Here is a 19,066-nt window from a genome sequence, read left to right as displayed (position 1 = left end):
GTGGTTGTACTCTGCTTGTGACACCTCACATGTCAGGTGGCTTGATTGCTCCTTTTCTTCCAGTCACAATCTTATTAAGGCTATACTAACAACTCTAGCTTTCCAACCTACTCTCATCACTCCAGTTCTTCCTACCTGCCTCTATTTACCAATCACATTTAACACCTTCTTACACATTTTATAATTCACATTTTTATTATGTTTGTTATTTATATCTGTTTCCATCCTCTATGAGGGCAGATATTTCATTGGCCCGGTACTAGTGATGTGTTGCTATAGTTCCCTGATGCCTGTCAAGTGTCTAGAACTGGACCTGTGCTGTTGTTACACAAAGTTAAAGAGATCTTTTTAAAAGGTGAATCTGGCTGGGCGCGGTGGCTCTCACCTGTAATCCCGGCACTTTGGGAGGCCGAGGCGGGTGGAACATTTGAGGTCAGGAGTTCCAGACCAGTCTGGCCAACATGGCGAAATTCCGTCTCTACTAAAAATACGAAAAAAAAAAAAAAATGGCTGAGTGTGGTGGCGCATGCCTGTAATCCCAGCTACTGAGGAGCCTGAGGCAGGAGAATCGCTTGAACCCGGGAGGTGGAGGTTGCAGTGAGCTGAGATCGCGCCACTGTACTCCAGCCTGGGAGACAGAGTCAGACTCCGTCTCAAAAATAAATAATAAACAAATTTTAAAAATGTGAATCCGTCCATGTGACTTTTCTGCCTAAAATCCTTGCATAGTTTCCCATAGTTGTTAGGACCAATTCAAAAATCCTTAACTTGGCCTATAGTGATCATAGTTCTTAGTTTAGACTTAATGTAGATCAATTAACACCTGATAATTCGTTTTTATTTTTATTTATTTATTTTAGACGGAGTCCTGCTCTGTCGCCCAGGCTAGAGTGCAGTGGCGCTATCTTGGCTCACTGCAAGCTCCGCCTCCCAGGTTCACGCCATTCTCCTGCCTCAGCCTCCCGAGTAGCTGGGACTACAGGCGCCCACCACCAAGCCCAGCTAATTTTTGCATTTTTAGTAGAGATGGCGTTTCACCATGTTAGCCAGGCTGGCCTCTAACTCCTGACCTCAGGTGATCCGCCCACCTCGGCCTCCCAAAGTGCTGGGATTACAGGCGTGAGCCACCGCGCCCGGCCAATTTATTTTTAGTGCCCCATCCACTTACCATCAAGTATTCTGATTCATTTATAGTAATCTACTAGAGGGTTTTGCATCATATATTGATAAATGTTCTTTCTTCCTCAGACTTCATCTCCTACTACTCGCCCTGTACCACTCTGCAGCTCATTCTTAATCTCCAGACAGACTGACGTGTCTTAGTTCCTGTCCCTCAGGTGTTTCTACCCGTGTTGTACTCTCCTAGGTGCACAAAATAAGGCCACTGTTGGCTCCTTCTCCGTGCTGTCCCCTCAGCCCCTTCCTTCTCCCGCCTGATTCTATCATATTCCCTTTACATCATTACTTGTACCCCCAAAACAATGTTCCAGAATCTAGTATGCCCCAACTAGAAAATCTACATACTGATTGCCTAGTTTCGCTTCGAATTTGTAGCAGGGAATTCAGGAAGAAGGTGTAGAAATGTGTCCAGGATTGGCCGGGCGCAGTGGCTCACGCCTGTAATCCCAGCACTTTGGGAGGCCAAGGGGGTGGATAACCTGAGGTCAGGAGTTCGAGAACAGCCTGGGCAACACGGTGAAACCCCGTCTGTATTAAAAATACAAAATTAGCCGGGAGTGGTGACACATGCCTGTATCCGCTTGAACCTGAGAGGCAGTGAGCCGAGATCGCGCCATTGCACTCCAGCCTGAGCAACAAAAGTAAATCTCCGTCTCACCGAAAAAAAAAAACAAAAGAAAAGAAATGTGTTCAGGATCGTATTTGTGCTCAGTATAGTTAAAACAAACAAGCAAGCAAAAAGAGTATTGGGATCAACCCTCTAAAGCACAGTGTGACAATGGCCATCAAAATTGCCAATGTACATGTTCTTTGATGCAGCCTTTCCACATGTGCAAAGTATCATGGCATACATCAGATACGGTGTATGCTCATAGATACGAAAAATTTGCGATAGGAGGATGGAAGTCTAAGCTATGCCTATTAAACTATGGTATATACTCATATAACTGAATACTATGCATATTTAAAAGAGAATGAACACTTTTCTGTTGTGATATGAAAGAATTGCAAAAATATATTCTGAGTTAAAAAAAAGCAAAGGATTTAAAAAGTAGATAAAATGCCACTATTTGTGAAGAGAAAAAAGAAAACATTTGTTTAACTTTGGCTATGCGTTAAAAATCTCTGGAACGATAAAGAAGATATTAAAAACAATGGTAATATTTTTAGGAGACAATGGCTGGGTAGAAAGATCGGTTTAACCGTCCCTGAAGGGTGAGTAGAGCCACATTTCTAGAATTCTCCAATACCAAGGTCTTCAAAGTGGGCTTTGATTTGAGGTCACTCTGGAAATCTGAGGCAACAGGTAGGGAATCTTCCAAAAGGAGGCTCCGGGCATGAGAAACCTGCCTGGGACGATCTCGACGGTGGGACCATCGAAAACAGACTCGTCGGGAATATCCTTCAGGTGCCAATTTCTAGGTTGTGTTAGTGAACGGCTCTTAGAAAACAAGGACTCGCTAATATTTCACCGAGTCTGATTCATTGTCTGCGCGTACTGATTACCAGACATTTAGAAAGCAACAAATGTTTCCATGGATTCCTGGACTATTCGCCGCAGTTTGAAATTTTTAAGCGTCCTCTTTCAACTCTAGGAACACGGCTTAAAAAATAAAATAATAAAAATAAATAAATAAAAAATGTTATTTCCTTGTTTTGTTTTTGTTTTAAGAGAAAGTTTCTCATTCTTTTTGTTAAGAATCTAAAGCAACTAAGAAATTGTTTCTTCTTGTGAGACAAACAAGAATTATATTGCTGAATTTAATGCTTTCCCAAAAAAGGATGAGGGTCGAGACTAAGGGTGGGGTGGGGTGGGGTGGGGTGGGGTGGGGTGGGGTGGGGTGGGGTGGGGTGGGGTGGGGTGGGGTGGGGTGGGGTGGGAAGAGCTTCCATAGCGTCGGCCGGTTAGCTCAGTTGGTGGGGTGGGAAGAGCTTCCATAGCGTCGGCCGGTTAGCTCAGTTGGTTAGAGCGTGGTGCTAATAACGCCAAGGTCGCGGGTTCGATCCCCGTACTGGCCACGCATTCTCCCCAGTAGTTTTTCATGGCGGTTCTGCAGAAACTCGTCGGTTTTCAGCCAGGGAAGGGCTACGGATAATTAACGATGCAAATCTTCGGTTTTCAGCCAGCGAAGAGCTGGGGGTAATTAACAATGCTCTCAGATGGTCCAAATTCGCTGCCATCATTTCTTAATCCATCTGAAATCTAACTCCATTCCCGAATCACCCAAATTTCTACATCTTCTCAGGTAAAGTTCTTATTTTTTTCCACTAGGTGTTAGGGCTGGGGACAGAAAGCTGTTCAGGGCAGAGGACCCAAGATTGGGAGCCCTGCCTAATGAAAGAAAAAAAAAATTAGAAAATTACTGGCTTTTTAAAAATTAGTCCCTCTCCCTCCCCCTCCCCCTCCCCCTCCCCCTCTCCCTCTCCCCACGGTCTCCCTCTGATGCGGAGCCGAAGCTGGACGGTACTGCTGCCATCTCAGCTCACCGCAACCTCCCTGCCTGATTCTCCTGCCTCAGCCTGCCGAGTGCCTGCGCAGGCGCGCGCCGCCACGCCTGACTGGTTTTCGTATTTTTTTGGTGGAGACGGGGTTTTGCTGTGTCGGCCGGGCTGGTCTCCAGCTCCTAACCGCGAGTGATCTGCCAGCCTCGGCCTCCCGAGGTGCCGGGTTTGCAGACGGAGTCTCGTTAACTCAATGCTCAATGGCGCCCAGGCTGGAGTGCAGTGGCGTGATCTCGGCTCGCTACAGCCACCTCCCAGCCGCCTGCCTTGGCCTCCCAAAGAGCCGAGATTGCAGCCTCTGCCCGGCCGCCCCCCCACCGTCTGGGAAGTGAGGAGCGTCTCCGCCTGGCCGCCCATCGTCTGGGACGTGAGGAGCCCCTCTGCCTGGCTGCCCAGTCTGGAAAGTGAGGAGCATCTCTGCCCGGCCGCCATCCCATCTAGGAAGTGAGGAGCGCCTCTTCCCGGCCGCCATCACATCTGGGAAGTGAGGAGCGTCTCTGCCCGGCCGCCCATCGTCTGAGATGTGGGGAGCACCTCTGCCCTGCCGCCCCGTCCGGGATGTGAGGAGCGTCTCTGCCCGGCCGCCCCGTCTGAGAAGTGAGGAGACCCTCTGCCTGGCAACCGCCCCGTCTGAGAAGTGAGGAGCCCCTCCGCCCAGCAGCCACCCCGTCTGGGAAGTGATGAGCGTCTCCGCCCGGCAGCCACCTCGTCCGGGAGGAAGGTGGGGGGATCAGCCCCCCGCCCGGCCAGCCGCCCCGTCCGGGAGGTGAGGGGCGCCTCTGCCCGGCCGCCCCTACTGGGAAGTGAGGAGCCCCTCTGCCCGGCCAGCCGCCCCGTCTGGGAGGGAGGTGGGGGGGGGTCAGCCCCCCGCCCGGCCAGCCGCCCCGTCTGGGAGGTGAGGGGCGCCTCTGCCCGGCCGCCCATACTGGGAAGTGAGGAGCCCCTCTGCCCGGCCACCACCCCGTCTGGGAGGTGTACCCAACAGCTCATTGAGAACGGGCCATGATGACAATGGCGGTTTTGTGGAATAGAAAGTGGGGAAAGGTGGGGAAAAGATTGAGAAATTGGATGGTTGCCGTGTCTGTGTAGAAAGAAGTAGATATGGGAGACTTTTCATTTTGTTCTGTACTAAGAAAAATTCTTCTGCCTTGGGATCCTGTTGATCTGTGACCTTACCCCCAACCCTGTGCTCTCTGAAACATGTGCTGTATCCACTCAGGGTTGAATGGATTAAGGGCGGTGCAAGATGTGCTTTGTTAAACAGATGCTTGAAGGCAGCATGCTCGTTAAGAGTCATCACCACTCCCTAATCTCAAGTACCCAGGGACATAAACACTGCGGAAGGCCGCAGGGTCCTCTGCCTAGGAAAACCAGAGAACTTTGTTCACTTGTTTATCTGCTGACCTTCCCTCCACTATTGTCCTGTGACCCTGCCAAATCCCCCTCTGCAAGAAACACCCAAGAATGATCAATAAAAAAAAATAAAAAATTAAAAAAAATTATTTAAATGAAGCTTACTTGATTTCAAATTGTCCTCCCAAATTGCTCCTGAAACCAACCTTCTTTCTCAAATTGTCAAGAGATACAAGATAAAGAGAACAAATTCTTAGAAGATTGTTATTATATGTATCTGAAGACTTTTTTAGATTTAACTGACAGAAAAGATTGTCCTGAGAGGAAGCTATCGCTTTGAACATGGAACACAGACTTAGTGTGTTTTGTTTTGGTTTGGTTTCTTGTTTTGTTTTTAGGAAAGGATGAGCTAGAAAGGAGTCGAATCTGGCCTCTTGTGATTAATAAACATGCACCTTGCATACTGCTTCCAACTTGAAAGGGCAATTCAATATTTCTTCTCTTTATCTTGTATCTCTTGTCAATTTGAGAAACAAGGTTGGTTTCAATAGTAATTTGGAAGGACAACTTGAAATCAAGTAAGCTTTATTTAAATAATTTTTAAGACGCCAATAATCTTCTAATTTCTCATTTTTTTTTCCTTCGGCAGGACTCCGGATCTTGGGCCCTCTGCCCTGAACAGCTTTCTGTCCCCAGCCCTTACACCTGGAAGAAAAGAATAAGAACTTTACCTGAGGAGATGTAGAAATTCGGGTGATTCGGGAATGGAGTTAGGTTTCAGATAGATTAAGAAATGATGGCAGGGAATTTGTACCATCTGAGAGAACTGTTAATCACCCTCAGCTCTTCGCTGGCTAAAAACCGACGAGTTGCATTGTTAATTATCCTTAGCTCTTTGGTGGCTGAAAACCGACGAGTTTCTCTAGAACTACCAAGAAAAAGTACTGAGGAAAATATGTGGCCAATATGGGGATCGAACCCACGACCTTGGCGTTATTAGCACCACGCTCTAACCAACTGAACTAACCGGCCAACATTTTGGGTCTCTTCCCCCACAGCACTCCCCCTCCCCATTAATCTAGACACTCATCCTTTTTTGTGGTGAAAGCATTAAATTCAGCAATATAATTCCTGTTTGTCTCACAAGGAGAAACAATTTCTTAGTTATTTTAGACAATTCAATATCATATTACCTCTGATCATTCTGGGTAGTCTTTTCTGTCCTGTATAGTTTCCATACCTGTGCATACTCATGAATATTAAGCTGAATACTGCAGAAGTTCTTTCTGGAGGAGTTATCTCTTATTACAGCTCTCTTCTTTCTGGTATGCTATCATATTAACTCTAGCTGCCCCAGTCTCCCAGTCTATCAACTCCTCATCAACTCTGGGAGTCCACCAGGCTCTGCTTGGGTTCTGCCTTTCTGCATTGGGGCCTGGAAACTCAAGGCCTTAGTTAGGGGCTAATCCTAGTGTTCACCTCCCCCTCTCTCCAATCATTCATTTTTTCCCCTGTGATTCAGGGGTTACTATTCTTCCTTACCAAATACTGTATGTCTTGAAAAGTGTCATTTCATCTTTTTTGTTAGGTTTTGGTTCTTTACAGCAGGAATGTAAATCTGATCCCTGTTATTCCAACTTGACTGGAATCATCTCCCAGTTATTTGGAGGATGAAGAGCTATTTGGAGGAGCTATTTTCTGCTATGGGTTGCAGGCTTTTGGCACCAGAGAGGACCCTGTTATTTTATAAGTGCAGCGGCCTGTCTTCCAGGGCTGTCCGGAGATCTTGGAGCCTCAGGGTTCTTGGGGCAAGCAGATATTGAGCTGCGTCTCCAGGCTCCGACTGGGACAACATGTCTGAAGAGTTCAGGCTACAAGCCCCAGGGTGGCTAAATTGCCTGCTCTTCTTTTGGGTTTGCCCTGGAATGCTCTGTTTGACTGATTGGAGTGGGCACAGAGGTAGAGAGAGAGCTTGGGGGAGGGCAGGTTCTGGGACTAGGGGTCTGGAGGGTCAAATGTAACTAAAATGGGCATTCGGATCTCTGCTGGACATGAACTGGTACGTGGCATCCACGCACTTTTTCTTTATTTGTGCCCTGTAGCCACAAGTAGATATCCTTCACCTGAGGAAATTGGAACACCTTCGCCTCGGGGCTCTATGGGCATCTTCTGGTAAGCGAATCTGGGCGGTCCTCCCAGCGTCTGTACCTAGGAGTCCCAAGGGTGATTGCCATCTGGCACAGCCTAGGGGATTGCGAGTGGATGAATGGGACCCGCCCAGAACCTGAGTTCCCCACAGCGAGTCCGCTCAGTCCCTGTCTTAAGCCATCCCTGTCCTTCCCCACAACAGAGGGTACGGAGACCAGTGATCTGTGTGAACTCGCTTGTGGACTAGATGATTTTTGATAAGTTGTTCGCCGATGACCTTTAAATTACCTTTCTTGTAAAAGTTACATTCTACCTCTATCGGTGGTGGTGTTAGAAAGAGTTGCTTGTGTACATCTTTAAAAGCTGTTTTGTTTGAAATTCTCAGGAGATTGAGTATCCTAGTTGCTTTTATTATGGCATAAATATTTAGCCACTAATTCAATTATATCTTATGTTATTTATACTAAAATTATAAAATCCTAGTAACCCTACAATTGTATAGAGATAAGAAGGCTTTTGTTCACCATTTCAAATAGTTAACGTTCTAATTTTAAAGTGTATTTGGAGAAATTGAATTTAGCATTTTTATTATATTCTCCGAGAACTTCTTTAGTTTCACTGAGAATCATTTCATGTATCTGATTTTGTAAATCAGTTACCCTTTAAAAAAATAACAATTTTTCACTGTATTTTTCTTTTTCGTTATTTTCTCTGTGAACTAGCTAATACGTCTTATTTATTGGAAGTAATATAAAGTTTCCTTTTAGGTATAAATCCATATTCCAAGCACACTTGCATTTTTTTTCAGTGAAAATTTTAAAAAGAGAGAACAGAAATAAATCTATATAAGAAATATGTGGGCCGGGAGAGGTGGCTCACGCCTGTAATCCCAGCACGTTGAGAGGCCGAGGCGGGCGGATCACGAGGTCAGAGGTTGAGACCAGCCTGACCAGCATGGTGAAACCCCGTCTCTACTAAAAATACAAAAATTAGCGGGCCGTGGTGGCGTGCGGCTGTAGTCCCAGCTAGTCGGAAGGCTGAGGCAGGAGAATTGCTTGAACCCGGGAGGCGGAGGTTGCAGTGAGATAGGCCACTCCACTTTCCATTCCACCACTCCAGCGTGGGCGACAGAGCAAGACTCCATCTCAAAAAAAAAAAAAAAGAAAGAAAGAAAGAAAGAGAGAGAGAGAGAAAGAAAGAAAGAAAGAAAGAAAGAAAGAAAGAAAGAAAGAAAGAAAGAAAGAAAAATATGTGAGTGGATTTAGAGAAATTATATTCTGTAAATCAGACAGTGATCAACTTACAACTATTTTCCCAGGTGGTTGAGACAAAAACACTTAGATTCCACCTCTACCAAAGAACTTGATTAATGCAAAAGAAAAGGAGAATGCCAACACAGGAACTCTGCCCAGAAACCAAATCAGCAGAGATGTCAGGTTAACAAACTGTTGACAGTTACCCACCTCCAAAAAAGAACTTCTCATTGTTATAAAGGTGCATAAAATCTAAACATGAACCCTGTGCCTAGCCTACAATTTTTTCAAGAAACTGCAAAGAACCCTACACTAGTTATTAATATCAAGTTTCCACCCAAAATGGCCCAAGAATTTGTTTGAAATACTTAACATGTGAACTGAAATAAACTTGGCATACTACAATTATGATGAATTTTTTTTTTTTTTTTTTTTTTTTTTTTGAGACAGAGTCTCGCTCTGCCGCCCAGGCTGGAGTGCAGTGGCACAATCTCGGCTCACTGCAATCTCTGCCTCCCGGGTTCACGCCATTCTCCTGCCTCAGCCTCCCGAGTAGCTGGGACTACAGGTGCCCACCACTAAGCCCGGCTAATTTTTTTCTATTTTTTAGTAGAGACAGGGTTTCACCGTGTTAGTCAGGATGGTCTCAATCTCCTGACCTTGTGATCCGCCCGCCTCAGCCTCCCAAAGTGCTAGGATTACAGGCGTGAGCCACCGCGCCCGGCCATGATGAAGTTTTATACCAAGAATTCAATGAGCCTACTCCTAAAGTTTCACCATTGTAATTTCCCAGGATGTCTTTCCTATGTGATATAGGAAAGACATCGAAAGATATCCTGGGAAATTACAATGGTAGTACTTTATATGACATATATGATAGACATATGTCTATCATATATAGACTATATATATGATAGTCTATATAGGCTATATATGATATATATCATATATATCATATATATCTCATATATCATATATATCATATATCATATATATCTCATATATCATATATATCATATATCATATATATCTCATATCATATATATCATATATCATATATATCTCATATACGATATATATTATATATATCATATATATCTCATATACGATATATATCATATATATCTCATATACGATATATATCATATATAGTCATACATAGGCTATAAATATGATAGACATATATATCTATATATATCTATATTGTAAGTATAACACTGCCCACAAACCTTTGGATCATGATTGTGTAAGGGAGATGCTACACTTAACTTTAAGGCAGAAGAAATTAGCAGCAACTAGGACTCACATGTGACAACTTGTATCATAAGCACAGTACATGGAATATACTCATGAGAGGCATCTGAAGTAATATGCTACACTCTGCAACAATTACCTACGTTTCCCACGTGGTTTTAAGACTTTTGTGCCTCAATTCTGTTAAAAATATCAACTAGTATAAACACTAAATCATATCCATTGGTTTTTTGTTTTTTGTTTCTTTTTGACATGGAGTTTCCCTCTTGTCACCCAGGCTGAAGTGCAATGGCACCGTCTCTGCTCACTGCAAACACCGCCTCCTAGTTTCAAGCGTTTCTCCTGCATCAGCCTCCTGAGTAGCTGGGATTACAGTCACCCACCACCAGGCCCAGCTAATTTTTATGTTTTTACTAGAGCCTGGGTTTCACCATGTTGGCCAGGCTGGTCTTGAACTCCTGACCTGAGGTGATCTGCCCTCCTCTGCCTCCCAAGTGCCGGGATTACAGGCATGAGCCATGGCTCCCAACCCACATACCCATTGTTTTTGCATAAACAAGTTAGAGGGCTGTTCTCTGAAATTCAATAGATATAGTTAATTAATACTACTACTGTGTTTTTAAGTGCTTAGGTTTCATGAGTGGACTGCAGGGCTATTTCAACTGCAACTAAATCAAATATGCTTTCATAAAATTGTCATTTAAAAAGACTTCAGAAACTAAGCAGGGGGAGAGGACCATTGGAAACAGAAAGGGGTGCTATGAATTGGAGGTTCTGGGGAGCAGAGGAGAAAACTGTAGGAGGGGAAAGTATAGCCAGCAATATTCGTTTAGTGATGCTCCAGAAACACATGTCTCTACTGAGATTTATCTTGATTGGAGCTTCTTATAAACAGGCTGATTGTCAAGATTCTTGATGGAAGGTTTTGTTTTTGTTTTTGTTCTTGTTTTGCTTCTTGATGGAAGTTTCTTATAAAACAGACTGATCACCAAGATTCTTAATTCAGGTTTCAAGCAATGACAAAATTGAAAACTTCAGCAAGAGAGATTTGAGAAGTGGAAGACAGGCAGAGAATTTTCCAATATTATGCTTGCATTTCAAATTCCTGTTTCAGACTTTTTAAGTAAGCATGCACATTCCCAAAGCCATTGTATTTGGCTAAATATACAAGGACCCCAGTTCCCCACAGTCTATCTCGCTGCGGGCGGAAACTGCAGTTGCACGGCCTCGACAAGGCGGACAGTGCCAGTTCGCATCCAGCAGAGCATTCCTGACCTCTTCACCACAATGGTTTCTAAGGTCGGGGCCGCAGAACAGGCCTTGAAAGCCCCAACAGTCTGGGTTTCTGCAGTTTGTTTGATAACAATAGTTTTCTGGCGGCATTGATGACAAATAGAACCCAGCGAACGGTTATATATCCTCTCTTGAGAGTTGCTGCAGATGTTCTCCAAACCTTCCTCTGTAATTTCTTCCGGTGGGCGAATTATGTGTGGAAGGATCATGGGTGATCTGGCGGGACGATTTCTGGGCATCTCAACTTCGTTCATGTAGCCGTCCACAATCTTCCTCTTTCTCACCAACGTGTACTTAGCGCCTGTCTTTTCTTCCTTCTCTTCCGTAGGTAGAGCGCCAAGGGACCCGAGGATCCTGACCTTGACCTCTGAGAGGCCGAGCTCTCTCCATTCAGAATGTCTCCTTGAAGCAACATCCAGGAATGTTTACCTTGGGGTCTCCTTGATTGTGAGTTGGGGCCTGGCGGGGAATGTCTTCCAGGGAACAAACCAGGGAAGCTTCTAATACTGACATGAGTTTTGCAAGCATTGCTTTGTTTTGCTTTATATTTCAAGCCCTTTCCTCAAACAAAACAAAACAAAACAAAACAAAACAAATTCATGGCACTTTCATCTTCTGAATCGGAATTGGAACCGGTCATAGAATTCCTTGAGGGTTTGGGGTACTCTGCTTTTTTATTGGCTGCTCCCCTGGTGTTTCGCCCTGGAAACTTCATCGCCTGCCTGAGAGGTCCAGAGTGTCTGCACTGGCTGCTGGTACCGCAGCCTTCCTGGATTGACTGAAGCCTCGTGTTTGCAAAATTATCAGAAGTAAAGCTGTCACAATTGTCATGAGAGGATGACGAGGTTTCCATGGAAATCAACTTCACATATCGAATTTAAGATCGTCTTTACTCTGAGATCCTTTTGCGGCACGCGGAGAGCAGCCTTGCTGGCAGCGGACCTCTTGGTCTGCGCTTGGAGCCAGGAGAGCACAGCAGCGGCGCGCGTAGCGGTCACACAACAGGAGGAGCGGGAGGCGATGTGAAACTTCTTTATGAGAGAGAGAAAGTAGGAACCACCTGAATGCCCAACAAATGAGGTCTAGTTAAATAAATTATGCTACGCTATAGAATCAAATAGCTAAGATAAGGCAGACCTTTAGGTATAAGTCTGTTTGAAATGTGTCCAAGACATATTAAGTTTAAGGAACACATAACATCATGTCTATTGGGCTTTATTTATGCAAAAATATAATTACAAATATGTAGATAATTTCACATAGATGTAGATAAAGGTTGAAAGGATATAATCCAAACTTAATAAAATTATCTCTGTATGGTAGTGGAGTGGGTTCGGAGAGGCTCCAAAGATTATTTCCTATAAGAAACCACTTCAGCCTGGGTGACAGAGATCCTGTCTCAAAATATAAAATAATAAAATAAAATAAAATAAAACCAAAGAAAGGAGGAAAGGAAAGAAAAGAAGGAAACCATCAAGATATCCATCATTTTTAAAAGAATGATTAAAGAAAGGTCAGCGGCCGGGTGCGGTGGCTGATGCCTGTAATCCCAGCACTTTGGGAGGCCGAGGCGGGCGGATCACCTTGAGGTTAGGAGTTCGAGACCAGCCTGGCCAACATGGAGAAATCCCGTCCCTACTAAAAATACAAAAGATAGCCGGGTGTGGTGGTGAGCGCCTGTAATCCCAGCTACTCATGGGGCTGAGGTATGAGAATCGCTTGAACCCAGGAGGCAGAGGTTGCGGTGAGCCGAGATTGGGCCACTGCACTCCAGCCTGGGGAATAGAGCAAGACTCTGTCTCCAAAAATAAATAAATAAATAAATAAATAAATAAATAAATAAATAAATAAAGATTAGTAAATGAGGATTTGAGCCTGGAGGCTGAAATATAGGAGAAGGGGGTTGGAAGAGCTCAGAGTGCTGGTCTATGAGTTCTCAGAAGGAATGTGGACCTCACACCCAGACCACAGGCCAAGTGCAGTGCAAAAAAGAGAGGGTAGAAAATGAGAGACATATGGAGACAGTTTAAGCATTTTTCTATCCATAACTAGAGTGATGATGTGTTATAAATACAGAGGTAACCCTTGGGTGTTAGCCAGGGACCATCAAACACCTGAGTTTGAGAGGCTACTGACAACTCCACCTATTACTTGCTGTAGGTACCTGAGTCAGTCTCTAATAAGGTGTTACAGTTTTGTCATTTTTAAAAATGTGGCTAATACATATGTCACAGGTCTCTGGTGTGTAATTATTTTATTATGTAAGCAACCATAACATAAAATTTACCATCTTAGCCATTTTTAAGTGCTCAGTTCTGTGGCATTAAGTACATTTACATTGTTGTGCAACCATTATCACCATTTGTCTCCAGAACTTTTCCATCTTTTCCAAGTGAAACTCTGTACTTATTAAACACTAACTCCACATCCTTGCCTCTTTCTAGTCCCCTGGAAACCACCATTCCACTTTATCTCTCTACAAATTGTACTACTTTGGTACGTTATATAAATGGAATATAAAATATTCATCTTTTTGTGATTGGTTTATTTCACTTAGCATAGTGTCTTCAAGGTTCATCCATGTTTTAGCATGTGTCAGAATTTCCTTTTTTTTTTTCTTGAGACTGAGTTTTGCTCTTGTTGCCCAGGCTGGAGTGCAATGCAATGGTGTTATCTTGGCTCACTGCAACCTCCGCCTCCCGGGTCCAAGCGATTCTCCTGCTTCAGCCTCCAGCTGGGATTACAGGCATGAGCCCCCACACCCCGCTAATTTTGTATTTTTAGTAGAGACGGGGTTTCACCATGTTGGTGAGGCTGGTCTTGAACTCCTGACCTCAGGTGATCCACCCACCTGGGCCTCCCATAGTGCTGGGATTATAGGCGTGAGCCACTGTGCCCAGCCAGAATTTCCTTTCAAGGCTGAATAATATTCCATTGTATGTGTATACCACATTTTGTTTATCCATTAATCTGTTGATAGATATTTGGCTATTGTGAATAACACTGCTATGAATCTGAGCCCATGTTTTAATTTCTTTTGGATATATACGCAAAAATGGAATTGCTGGATCATATGGTAATTCTACATTTAATAGTTTGAGGATTGGCAGGGTGCAGTGGCTCATGCCTGTAATCCCAGCACTTTGGGAGGCCAAGGTGGGCAGATTGCCTGAGCTCAGGAGTTTGCGACCAGCCTGGGCAACACAGTGAAACCTGGTCTCTACTAAAATACGAAAAAAATTAGCCAGGTATGGCGGCATGCGCCTGTAGTCCCAGCTACTGGGGAGGCTGAGGCAGGAGAATTGCTTCAACTCAGGAGGTGGAGGTTGCAGTGAGCTGAGATCGCGCCATGCACTCCAGCCTGGGGGACAGAGCAAGACTCTGTCAAAAGAAAAAAAGAAAAAAGAAAAGAAAATTTTGAGGAATCTTACTGTTTTCCACAGTGGCTGCTCTGCTTTTCATTTCCACCAGCAATACACAAAGTTCCTTACCAATAAATCCTTACCAATTTATTTTCTGTTTTTTGATAATAGCCATCCTAACTGGACTGCAAATTAAAGTATAATTAGGAAAGTCATATAGATTAATGGAATAAAATAGGGACTCCAAAAATAGATGTACATGTACAATAAATTTACTTTCAACATAAGTGCCTATGTACTTTATGAGGAAAGGATAGTCTTTTCAAAAATGGTGCAGAAACAAGGAGATAGCCATATGGAAAAAAAATTAACTTTGATCCTTATTTTAGAATGCATAAAAAAATTAACTGAAAATAGATCATAGGCCTAAACAAAAGTGCTAATTTATAAATCTCTGAGAAGGAAATATGGGAGAAAATCATGATTATGAAATAGGCAAAGATGTCATAGGATATCTTTGCATAAACATTAAGTCTGACAATAACAAATGCTGAGGAGGTTGTACAACTGGAACTCTCATATAATGCTTTTTGGAATGTAAAGTGAACCACCACTTTGGAAAACACTGGTAGCTTCTTATAAAGTTAAACACCCACTTACTAAATGACCAGCAATTCCATTCCTAGGTATTTCCTGGAAAAGATGTGAAAACATATGCAATGGTTAATTTTTCGTGTCAACATGGCTAGCTCATAGTATTCAGATATTTGATCGAACACTAGTTTAGACGCTGATGTGAAGGTACTTCTGGATGAGATTAACATTTAATTCAGTACACTTTGAGTGAAGCAGATTGCTTCCTACCAGTTGAAAAATACTTAAGAGAAAAAAGACTAACTTCTCTCCCTAGGAAGAGGGACTTTTGCCAGCAGACAGCCTTTGAGTTTTAGCTGCCACATTAACTTTTTCCTGGGTCTCCAGCCTGCTGGCATACCATGCAGAATCTGAACTGGCCAGACTCTACAATCATGTAAGTCCATTCCTTAAAATCACTGTCTACACACACACATGCACACACACACACACACACTATTGGTTGTCTGTTTCTGAAGAACTCTGGCTTATATATGTCTACACAAAGACTTGCTACACAAATTTGCACAGCAGCCCTATTTATAATAGCTGGAATGTGAAAATAATAAAAATGTTCACCCACACATGAATGGAAAAACAAATGGTGGCATGTCTGTACAAATAGAATACATTTTACCAATAAAGTGCTAATAAATGGAATAAATAACTGATATGTGCAACAACATGAATGAATCTCAAAAATGTTTTGAGCAAAAACCAGGAACTAGAGTACATAGCATATAATTCCATTTAGATTAAATTCCAGAAAAGGCAAAACCATCATGATGGAAAGGGCCTATAGTTGCCTGGAAATTGTGTGGTCGGAGTGTGACTGACTGGGAAAGGGCATGCATTAGTTTCCTATTACTGCTGTGAAAAATTACCACAAACTTAATAGCTTAAAACAACACAAATTTATTATCTCACAGCTCTGGATGTCAGGGGTCTAGAGTGAGTCAGCAGGGCTATCTTCCTTCTGTAAGTTCTAGAGGAGAATCTGTTTCCTTGCCTTCGCCAGCTAGAAGAGGCTGCTGGCATTACTTGGCTCATCGCCCTGCAGCACTCCAACTTTTTTTTCTTTTTTTAAGACGGAGTCTCACTCTGTCGCCCAAGCTGGAGTGCAGTGGCACGATCTCTGCTCATTGCGACCTCCGCCTTCCGGGTTCAAGCAATTCTCCTGCCTCAGCCTCCTGAGTAGCGAGGATTACAGGAGCATTTAGTCAGGATTACTGACTAATTTTTGTATTTTTAGTAGAGATGAGGTTTCACCATGTTGGTGGTGCTGGTCTCAAACTCCTGAGCTCAGGCAATCTGCCCACCTCGGCCTCCCAAAGTGCTGGGATTATAGGCGTGAGCCACCGTGCCCGGCCTCATCATTCCAACTTTTGCTTCCACTGTCACATCTCCTTCTCTGACAATGATCCCTCTTAAAAGGATCCTTGTGATTACAACGCCCAATCCAGGTAATTGAGGATAATCACCTCATTTCATAATCCTTAATTTAATCACAGTTGCAAAGTTCCTTTTGCTGTGAAAGATAACATATTCACAGGTTTCACTATCACAGGCCACAAGGGAACTTTTTAGGATCATGGAAATGTTCTCTACTTTGATTGTGGTAGTTGTTACATGTATGTATAAATATGCCAAAACATCAAATTGTACACGTTATCATATATAAATCATCCCATAATACAGTTTTTTTAAAACTAAAAATCATAATCTTGCAAAACTGTTTTGGATTCTGTTTTTTCCACATAACAATATCTCATCAGCAACTACCAGACATAGAATAACAACTAATTATTGCATTCTAAAGAGTGGAGAAATCAGTAAATATTTGCTAAATTAATACATATTCATGTACTATTTTATGCTGTTAGGCAGAAAATGCGTTGTCCTCCTTTGTAGCAGAAAACTATAGCTATCATCATCTCTCCGACTTTCAAGTTTCTCAAAGTCTCCTTCTTGTATGCATTCCCTCCTTCAATGATGCAAACAGAACATTTCAGGTTCAACTTCTGCTTAATATGCCAACTCTTTCGAAAATGAGCTCTGATTTTGCCAACTGTAAAGTGTTATTAGCTAGATTTTTAAATACTGATAAAATAGTGATTCCAAGTTACATTGTGAAGTGATGAAGGCAAATTGCAACACGATATGTTCTTTTATAAAAAGAGACGGTCACAGTAACTCAACGCCTGTAATCCCAGCATTTTGGGAGGCCAAGGTGGGTGGATCACTTGAGGCCAGGAGTTCAAGACCAGCTTGGCCAACATGGTGAAACCCTGTCTCTACTAAAAATACAAAAAATTAGCTAGACATGGTGGCATATACCTGTAGTCCCAGCTACTAGGGAGGCTGAGGCACAAGAATCGCTTGAACCTAGGAGGCAGAGGTTGCAGTGAGCCGAGACGGTGCCACTGCACACCAGTCTAGGCCACAGAGACAGACTCTGTCTAAATAAATAAATAAATAGAAAACAAGACAGAAAACAAGAATTTGTATAAATATTGGAAAGGATACATAAGCAACTATGCATAGAGTTTACCTGTGGACATTGGAAATGATTTCTGGGTGGATGAGATATAAGAGACTTTTTACTGTATCTTTTTATGCTTTTTAACTTTGCAATATGAATATATTTCTTTTCTTTACTTTTTGAGACAGAATCTCGCTCTGTCGCCCAGGCTGAAGTGCAGTGTCGTGATCTCGGTTCACTGCAACCTCCGCCTCCCAGGTTCAAGCGATTCTCGTGCCCCAGCCTCCCGCGTAGTTGGGACTACAGGTGTGTGCCACCACACCCAGCTAATTTTTATATCTTTAGTAGAGGCGGGGTTTCGCCATGTTGGCCAGGCTGGTCTCGAACTCCTGACCTCAAGTGATCCACTTGTCTCGGTTTCCCAAAGTGCTGGGATTACAGGCGTGAGCCACTGTGCCCACCGTATTTCTTACCCCAAGATTAAACTTTAATTAGACGTTTACAAAATAATGTCTTTTACATGTCATTTCAGTTTAAAATGAAGTTTTTGGTTTCTTTTTTTTTTTCCTAGTGTGTTGATGTTAATGAAAATTGTTCACATATGTCATTTAAAAATCCTATTTCATGTGATCCGGTGAAAACCCAAGTGTGGAAGTGATTGGAAGTGCAGATGGCTTTACAATTTCTTCTCAGATGGAGACAATTCACATAGGCCAATTTTCTATGTATGAAGATGGAAATAAAAGGAAAGACCTAAATTGTGAGGGAACAGCCATCGGATTCTACAGATTTATTGGGGACGTTGTTAAATCTTGGAGAGGACTTGCGAGACCACGAAGTGTTCTTAGCCGGGACAAACGGGTATCTATGACCGAATTCTAACCAGTTGAGCTAACCAGCCACAGCAAATAGAATCTTTTTTTGTCTTTCACAAGTTTAATGTGAAACGATGTTTCAGAAAGTTTTGTGTAAAACAAAACTGGAAATTGTTTAACGCTAGTTCCCCTTCCCTTAGCACACACGCCTTAGCTTACTCAATTTTACTTAAAAACAAAAATGAAGGCCTCCATCTTAGCTCTCACATGTTACCTCTTCTTCTTTTTTTTTTTTTTTTTTTCGCTCTTATCAGCTAGGCTGGAGTGCAGTGGCACGATGTTGGCTTTCTGCAACCTCCGCGCGCCGCCCCCCACTCCCCCCCCCGCGGGTTCAAGCGATTCTCCTGTCTCAGCCTCCCGAGTAGCTGGGATTACAGGCGCTCGCAACCACGCCCGGCTAATTTTTGTATTTCTAGTAGAGACGGGGGTTTTACCGTGTTAGCTAGGCTGGTCTCGAACTCCTGAACTGAAGTGATCCGCCCACCTCGGTCTCCCAAAGGGCTGGGATTACGGGCGTGAGCCACCGCCCTCGCCCACATTTCTTCTTTTGAAAGACTGTGTTTCCAGTTCAGTAGTGGCGATATAGAGCTTACTTTCGGAGAAACTGGAAGCAGAATTCACAGGAGATGTGATCAACAAAAGTGGTAAAGAACTAATTCTCCTCATGTGGCCGGTAAGAGGATCAAACCCACGACCTTCAGCGTAATTAACACAACACTCTAAGCAACCGAG

At 43.3% G+C, this 19,066-nt stretch overlaps 1 long non-coding RNA gene, 2 other non-coding genes and 1 pseudogene across 3 annotated transcripts; 2 read left to right on the top strand and 2 right to left on the bottom strand.

Annotated features, from left to right (window-relative positions):
* Positions 1 to 3,124: 3,124 nt before the first annotated feature.
* On the top strand, positions 3,125 to 3,198 carry TRNAI-AAU (transfer RNA isoleucine (anticodon AAU)). Its single transcript has one exon. It is a non-coding gene; the product is annotated as a tRNA-Ile (tRNA).
* A 437-nt stretch (positions 3,199 to 3,635) lies between these two features.
* LOC134758722 (uncharacterized) lies at positions 3,636 to 6,162 on the top strand. Its single transcript, XR_010134215.1, has 2 exons — positions 3,636 to 4,318; positions 5,684 to 6,162. It is a non-coding gene; the product is annotated as an uncharacterized lncRNA (long non-coding RNA).
* Positions 5,993 to 6,066, bottom strand: TRNAI-AAU (transfer RNA isoleucine (anticodon AAU)). The gene has a single exon. It is a non-coding gene; the product is annotated as a tRNA-Ile (tRNA).
* A 4,561-nt stretch (positions 6,163 to 10,723) lies between the features above and the next one.
* LOC101144337 (cell division cycle-associated protein 7-like) lies at positions 10,724 to 11,874 on the bottom strand (annotated as a pseudogene).
* Between the last annotated feature and the right edge of the window lie 7,192 nt (positions 11,875 to 19,066).

This window comes from Gorilla gorilla, chromosome 5 (genome assembly GCF_029281585.2).
Source record: "Gorilla gorilla gorilla isolate KB3781 chromosome 5, NHGRI_mGorGor1-v2.1_pri, whole genome shotgun sequence".
Lineage (NCBI taxonomy): Eukaryota > Metazoa > Chordata > Mammalia > Primates > Hominidae > Gorilla > Gorilla gorilla.
Note: the sequence above shows the minus strand (reverse complement) of the source record. Positions and strands in the feature narration are given on the sequence as shown.